Source organism: Alnus glutinosa, chromosome 13 (assembly GCF_958979055.1).
Source record: "Alnus glutinosa chromosome 13, dhAlnGlut1.1, whole genome shotgun sequence".
In the NCBI taxonomy this organism is placed as follows: Eukaryota; Viridiplantae; Streptophyta; class Magnoliopsida; order Fagales; family Betulaceae; genus Alnus; species Alnus glutinosa.
In genome coordinates, this window is record NC_084898.1 from 2,717,464 (window position 1) to 2,726,322 (window position 8,859).

Below are 8,859 nucleotides of genomic sequence, written 5' to 3' on the forward strand. Positions count from 1 at the left end.
CCCCCGTCCTTTTAAATCATATTTATTATTGTGATGGGACTTACCATTATTTCAACATTTTTTTTTTCTATAAAGTAACGTCATTTAGAAAAACGATGTTAAGTTATATCATTTTATTAAGGATTTATTTAAATTTGTAATTTTAAAAAGTATTAATTAAAATAATAATTTTAAAATGTGAAATTCAAGGTTCTTTTGGGTATCGAATATTTCAAATATGAATAATATTCTGAATATATTTACGAATTTTAAGATAATGAAATTGTGTTTGGATGTTGAATATAATTAAGATTCTTTTTAAATATGTGTTTGAGTATTAAATTTTGAGTAATGCTACATGTTATACCCATATCCCTCTTGTGTCCCTCTAAAAATGAGGTAGCTTTTAAAATCACCATTGAGCTTGTGATTGATCAAAATTAAATTTTGATCACATGGTGATTTTAAAAACCACATCATTTTTAGAGGGACACAAGAGGAACATGGGTATGACGTTTAGAATTACTCTTAAATTTTTGATATTGAAAAAAAATGTTTTATAATAGTAGAAAGTGATTGAAAATGATTGAATTGTATCAAAAGTTGTATATAATGATTGGAGTTATGAAAATAAATATTAAATTTTAGAAATTGAAAAAAAAAATGTTTTTTTAGTAATGAGAAATGATTGGATTGTATAAAAAAATTGTAAATAATAATTGGTATGGAAAAAAATAATAAAAAAAAATTAATAAATAACTTGTCTTCCATCTTTGGGACAAGAAATGAATTTTATTTGTTTCAAAATAAACCAAAAAAAAGGTATGGATGGGTTTTAAAATATATTACAATAAGAGAAATAGCAGAATTTTCAATTACTTTTTGACTTTAGTGTACTTGTGTACTGTAGCTTGACGGGGGAAGAAGCCAAATATGAAAATGGGATTCTGCAGGAATTTGGTGCATCAAAGCCGTGTGAGGAGAGGGTTGAAACGTGGCGAGGAGGAAGGCTACCTGCAACGTGTACAGTGACTAGTATGGGGCTGAAACGTGTACGCTGCCACACTTGTTTCTAGGTATTTGAATCCTCTTGTGCTACTTTTTCTGTTCGAGTTGTAGTTCCCCAAAAACTCTGATTTCTGCCGGCTATGACTTCACGCGTCGATTCATTATCTCGAAATTCAAACTTCATTCAAACTAAATTCAAGTGGCAACCGAGTTTTATTCAACTTGGATCTGGATTCTGAACTTTTGAATAAAAATTCAGTTCGAATATTTAATAATATTTGAACCAAACGCACCATTAAAAGATAATTTTTAAAAATATAGTTAAGTATTTGGCAAAATTACAATTTAACCTTTAAAATTTTGTGTTTTAAAAAAAACACCCTCTTATATGCGATTTCAAATCTCAATTTTTAAAAACACAGTTTCCAAACGATTTATATTCTGCGATTTGGTTTAAAATCACATTTATTATTTACAAAATCGCAATCATAAACGCACCATAAACGACGTCAAGCAGATATGTTAGCGTCGTTTCTCTAAAATGATGCTAAAAAAATGACTGGTCTTTTAAAAGTGGAGAGAGGAGGAGAAAGGGGAGAGAAGGGGGAAAAAAATTTAAGAAAAAAAAAATCATTTAAGGTGCTACAATAAATTTGCATAATAAAATTTTTAAAACCTTTTATTTTAAATAAAAATTTGCTAAAGGGATAAAGCGGCTCATAATAATTATAGGAAGAGTTGGCTATAGGGTTATAAATAAACTAATCCGTTCAACACCCTACACAATACTCGCTTGGTTTAACTTGATCCGAACTTGAGCTTTATATTGCAGAAACTCGTTCGTTACTATAGAAACACGTTCGATTAATAAGTGATACATACCCGACTCACTCGACAAAACTCGATAGGGGCTCACGAACTCAGATCGTTTAAAGCTCGACTGAATCGTTCACCCAGCTTATTAATCTGACTCGTTAGCTCGTTCATATATTTTCTCTGTGTGTGTATATATTAATATATTACTAAAAATGAGTTATATAAATTTAAGCATGTATATTAGTAATTAAATAATATATATTATATATGTTACTTAATATTTATATGTGTGTATATAGTTAACATACCAACTAGTTAGTTCATAAATTAACATATTATCTAATTAATTAACATATACTAAGTAAATGTAATTAACTACTATTAAAGACATCTCTCAATAAATATTGAGACCCATGGGTAGTGTCAACTCTTCACATTTAAAGGTTGGCAGTGGCCGTCACAAAAAACAAAGCTTAAGAAATTAATTCTTCTCATAGTATTTTTTTTTTTTTTCAATTATGAAAAAAAGGATTATAGGTAAAAACACAAAGAAATATAGGTAAATAAGAGAACAAACAGTAGGCAATGGATTCAAAAAAAATCTGGGCCTCTTATGCGGTTTACAAAGGCAAAATGGCTCGGTTAGAAACCCCAAACAATAAAGGCAATAACCATCATTAAACGATTGTTGCAAGGAAAATATTGCCAAGTATTGAACAAATCCAAAAACAAGAAACCCAAACAACACAAACAAAGCAACAAAAAAAAAAAAAAAAAAAAAAAAAGAAAAGAAAAAACTCGGAACAGTACACCGACAAAAGGCAAGGCCGAGGAAGGTGGTGATGGCCGGTGCGTGGAGAGGTGGATGTCGGGATGAAACGGGAATCAAAATGGTTAGCGTGTTTTGAGCTTGCTCTAAAATTGAGATTTCTATAATTGGAATGAGTTGTGTGACGTCAAAGGTCTACTTTTTACTCTTATTTCTTTGAGTTTATAATACAAAATGCTCTATTTATAGACCTTACAGATGAAATATAATTCTAATAAAATCCCTAATTTAGGGTGATTCAATATCAATAAATCTCTAAATTCAAGAAAATATAATTTTTATCAAATGCAATATAATTCTCATTATTCTCTTAACTTCAAGGTAATTCAAAAAAACTTTAACACTCCTCCTCAAACTTAAGGTGTAAAGATTCTAAACGCTTGAATTTGCAATTAGTTTTTCTTGTTCTAAAGATGACAACAATCGACGATAATCGATGGCGATGACTAGAGGAGTCGGTGACGGTGATTGGAGATGCACCTTAAATTCTAATTGGCTAACTATGAGCAAAAATCAAAGCCAACTATATAAGGACTAAAAAAGGCATGAATTTTAAACAATACTACAAATGCCAAAAATTGATAGGCCAACTATAGACCGAAATGAAAGTCAACTATGAGTTAAAATGATCTTGAATTTGAAATAATATCACGAAAGTCATGCCCAAATCATTAAACAATACTACAAAAGCCGAAAGAATTGGCCAACTATAAGGCGAAATAATAGCAACTATATATGGCCCAAATGGGCTGCTTGGCTGTTTTTTTATTTTTTTAAACAAAACAAAAAGGAACTTCAACTTTGGTTTCTGAACCATCACACCCATCACGAAGAATTACAGAGATATCTCTCTTTTATTTTTTAATAAAATCAAAAGAAAATCAAGAACAAAACAAAGGGTTTTGGTTTGTTTTGTCTCCAAATGAGACACAGATTTCGTGGGTTGGAGTAAAGCTTATCTCCAACGAGCACACCACTTGTTTGACAAAACACAAACTAAAAAGAAATGAAGAAAAACAAAACAAAGAGAAGCAAAAACAGGTTCTGCCGTGGAGTGAGATATATATTTTTATTTTATTTTCCGCTCAAATTCAAGTATGCAAAATCTATGACCAGGAGATTTGAAAATTATCGAGGAAAAAGACAATAAAACAGAATAACAAAGGTATTTACAAGACTATTGGATCACGTTAGTCTATAGCTCTGAGACTATATAAGATAATATATTTTAGAACATAAAGCAGAATAATAAGTAAATAAATACTACGTCCATCAGATGAAGCCCAAAGGCCTATATTTATTCAAATTTCTTTGATTTTACAATAAAAAAAGGCTCTATTTATAGAGCTAACATATGAAATATAATCTTAATAAGATCCCTTAATTTAGGGTAATTCAATATCATTAAATTTCTAAATTTAAGGTAATATAAACTTTATTAAATACAATACAATTCTCATCAAATTCATAACTTGAGGGTTATTCAAATATTCTCTACCAATGATAACTTCCATGCTATCATCAACGTGACAAGCTACATATGTTTATTTGCTTCCAACAAAATTATATATTGCATGTAGTACAAAGACATAAAGTAGAACCAGGTAATTAATTAAATTCTTCAACCTATTTTAGAGTGGAATAGGGACAGCTCTTAGAGGATGAGCAAGCTGCAAAGTTAAGGCAAACTTATCTTCCATGTTCATATCCTCACATTTAACCCCTTCTTCAAGCTTCCAATCAAACGTGTGAATAAGCGAACCTAACATCAAGTGCAACATTCGCATTGCCAATGGCAAACCAGGACATATTCTTCTTCCACCACCAAACGGTATAAGCTCAAAGTTCCTGCCTTTAAAATCAATTTCAGACCCCAAGAACCTCTCCGGCATAAATGAATTTGCTTTCTCCCATGAGCTCGGGTCTCGGCCTATAGCCCATGCATTCACTAGCACTTGTGCACCCTTTGGGATAATATAGCCATTGATTTCCACATCTGCTTCTGCTTTCCTGGGCACTAGGAAAGGAGCTACCGGGTGCAATCTGAATGTTTCTTTCACTACTGCTTGTAAGTAAGGTAACCGAACAATATCCGACTCCTCCATTGGGTTGCCTTTGCCAATTATCTGCTCCAGCTCTGTTTTTGCTTTTGACAATGCCTCTGGGTTGTGGAGTAGCTCTGCCATAGCCCATTCCAGTGTGGCTGAGGTTGTATCAGTCCCCGCAACAAATAGGTCCTAATATACAAGAAGATATTGTTAGAATAAAAAATTCCTGAATATGAAACAAATCAAAGAAGAATAGAGTAGTAATAATAGCGACCACAAACAAATAAATGTTCTGTCTTAGATTTGTCCATCAACTTGGTGTTTTCTTTGGTGATGTTAAGAAGGGTATCTAACATATCACTGTTTGACGTCATAGAACCCGACACTTTTCTCTGCATTAACCGTTGGCTAATCATGCTATCAAAGAGGTCTATAAGCTTTCCAAAGTAAACTGTCATGCGCCGCCTTACGCCCTGGGGTTCGATCTTCTTAAGCACGGGAAAATAATCTGCCAAGTTGGGCTTCCATGACATTCCAGACGATCTCCTTGAACTCTCAAGTTGTGTCAGAATTCGAGTCGGCCAAATCCACCGAAAAAATGGCGTTTGATAACAGATTAAGCGTAGTCTTAAAAGCCACCCTGCCAATATCTACAGTCTCACCTGTTACGCTGCTTTGATGAGTTTCAGCGAGGAGCTCTTGCACTTTCTTGCGCCGGATATATTGGTTGGCGCCAAGTGTTTTGCTGGCAAGCAGTTGGCCGTTGCATATTTTGCTGGCAAGCCGAACACGTCTTGTATGTGGGCTCGGAGAGCGTCAGGGATGGTTCGGTTGCACAGGAGTTGGTCGTGTGTTTGGAGGACTTGTTTGGCGGTGTCTGCTGAAGAAATGATTATTGTGATTACTCGGCCTAGTTTAAGGCACATTATGGGGCCATGAGCCTTGGCAAGCTTGGTTAAGGACTTGTGGGGTTTGTCACTGAGATCTAAGAGATTTCCGATGACCAGAAAAGGTTTTGGACCAGGTGGAAGCTTTCTGGGATTCGCTTTGCTTCTTGGAATCATATAGAAGGTGTGGATGAAGATCCAGGTGATGCAAAGAAACATTATGCAGCTCAAGAAATCCATCTTTCCCTACGAACTCTGATCGCACGGAGGAAATTAAATAACAAAGCAAAGAGAAATTAAACGAAGACTAGTACTGCTCTTCCTTCGAACTTCAACAAGAACGTGCTCTTCACTTCAACACGGAATCATGATCTTAATTTCCCTAAGATTTATTTTGTTTCTTTCGATATATTCCATGTGATCTAACCATGTAAAGCCACATGTAGGATTCGTGGAGAATCCAAAATAATGTGGAAACGCGTAATCTTACAACAGAACGAACAGATAGCAGCTTGGCAGGCACAAGCCCGTGGAATAGTCAAAGTAAACTGTACGAGATTGTGAGAGTTTCACAAAGAAATGATAAAATTACAAATTTGCACTACTATCTCACAATCTTAAGATATATCAGGTGGGACTCACATGTAATTGGGTTTCATTCCATATGTTTTGGTTGAGAGGTAGTTGTGCAATATTGGTTGTACATAAATATTGACTGCTCACAGTATCACACATCATCTCGCAGCTAACCCTACAACGACTTAAGCATGAACAACATTTCAAGCAGTGATTTTTAGTGAAGAGATGAATTTTTTTGACATCTATCTTGAAGGAGATCGATGCTCTACAAATTGTTAGAGACTGTGCGACAAAATTGCTCAATACGAGCAAATACAGACATTTATTGGAGAGTATAAAATTTGGCATGCAATTTTTTAGGATAGCAAACTTAGTCCACGTTAAACGAGAAGCCAATTCGGCAGCTCATGGCTTAGCACTAGAGGTTGTCACTCATATTATAGACACAATCTGGATGGAAGAAATTTTCTCTGAACCTATGATATTGTAAATAGGAAACTTGTTATCCCTATATTTTGATCCTAGCTTTTGCTGTGGCTTTTTTAATAATAATGGAATTTGTTAGAGAGAGAGATTCATATTCTTAATTTTATTAATATACCGTATTAAGATTTTAACTAGGAATGGTAAATTTTGATACAACTTTCAAATCTGATACTAATTCAACACACGACATTAATTAAGATTCGACTAGATAAAATTGGAAGGCAAAATGATAAAATTCAGAACATCATTAAAGTATAGACATTAGAGGAGATTTATTGATACAGTTATTGAGTGAGAGAGTTGACTTGCTAGGAATTTCGTATACGTACTTCTAATAACATTATTACTAACAATATAATATCTTATTTTTTAATTAGATTTAGATCTTGATTCGGTAGATTCAACATGTATGAATGTTAAGGACATGTTTAGTAAATTAAAGGTTTTTTTTTTTAAGTGAATTTTGTTTTTTAATAGTACTAAAAATAAGAAGCGGTTGATATGATATAAAGTAAAAAAATAAAAATAAAAATATTAAAAAAAATTAAAATATTATAGATATGATATAAAAAAATAAAATGTTTTAAAGTTGATTTTTTTTTTAAGGAAAAAAAAATGAACATAGTTACCAAACAAGGCCTTAAGAATTAGTCATTTAAATTAATACGTGCTCAAACCAAAAAAAAAAAAAAAAAAAAGATAAAAGATAAAAATAGGTCATTCAAACCTTGTGTAGTTGGGTGAGGCCATTGGGTCTCCTGGGATTGTTTGACCAACTTTTTATTTTTATTTTTATTTTTTATTTTGTGTATATCATTTTTGTAGTACATACACATTTATAATGTATTTTTTGGATTATGTTGCACGTGGCATTTGTGTTTAAATTATTTTATTTTGTAATGATACAATGTAATCCTTTAATAAGATAGAAGTCTTTTGTTGGCTATAATTGTGTTATATATATATTGAGATGTTATTAGAAAAAAAATAAGTATTATGCTGCAAAACTATTGTCTCTTATGTGATGTTGAGATAATATATTTACATTACAGGTTTAGTCAAATTGACTTGGTTATGATTGCGTAAAGTTTTACAATTTGAGTGTAAGGTGCGCGAACTCACCATTATATTATATTGGATTAGTGCGGCATGGTGGGTCGTTACATATTCTACATTAATTTATGAGAATTCCATTCGAACGAGACTTTAGGACTAATTCAAAAATACACTCATGAGTTGTCCTCCAACACTCCTTTGTCGGATGTGCAAAACTCTTAGAAAATAATATATACCAATCATATTTGATCGGCTCGTCAATTTGTTTTCTATTTTAGCTAAAAATCTTTTCTTTTTCTTTTTTTTTTTTATTCTAACTAGTAGTTACTCATTTTACCACATCCAAGCTCTCTCTTCAAAGAATGTGTTTCTTTCACTTTTGCTGTTTTATTTAAATATTATTTTTCACAATAATTTTTTTTTTTTTATTCTCTATTGGAAAGAGAGAATATTAGAGATTAGAAAATGCAGTGTTTTTAACATTTGATAAATCAACAATACACAAAATATTTCTCTAAATTGCTAAGCTCATCCAACATTATTTGCTTTCATTTTAACGTTTAGACGGTCAAAATAACATTTGACTAACTGCTGTAATAATTTATGTCATTCTCCACGTGAGATTTGTCTGACTCTATGGGCAGACAAAACAGTCTCACTCTCTAACATTAACGTGTCTCTCGTCGCCGTGCCAGCCCGTGCACAACTCCACAAGCTCTTGTTTCTTGTGACATGTGGGGCCACTTTGTTAGTCAAAAGATCCTTATATATCTATCTTCTTGTTTTTTTTTTTTCTTTCTTTTAGCAAACAAAACAACCTTTGAAATTCTAAAATTGGTACTTAAAAAAAAAAAAAAAAAAAATCTTAAATTGGCTTCTCTCAGGATTGAGATCGGACAACAATTTTGACCCACAAGCTAAGAACATGCCACGTAAATTTCTTATTAAATTTTGATTTTTAAACCAAAATTTAATCACTTTTTTTCTTTTTATTCTCCTTAGCCTGTTTCATCGAAACATTGAAAAAAATACCACACATTAAAAATGTGACATATTATCAAGATAAAAAAATACCACACATTAAAAATGTGACATATTATCAAGATAATCAGAAAGAATTTTCCTCTTAAAACACTTTTTTTTTTTTTTTTAAGAAGACATTTCTTCTTTA

General features: G+C 32.2%; 1 pseudogene; it reads right to left on the reverse strand.

Annotated features, from left to right (window-relative positions):
- Window positions 1-4,069: 4,069 nt before the first annotated feature.
- On the reverse strand, window positions 4,070-6,019 carry LOC133854504 (geraniol 8-hydroxylase-like; annotated as a pseudogene).
- Window positions 6,020-8,859: the final 2,840 nt, after the last annotated feature.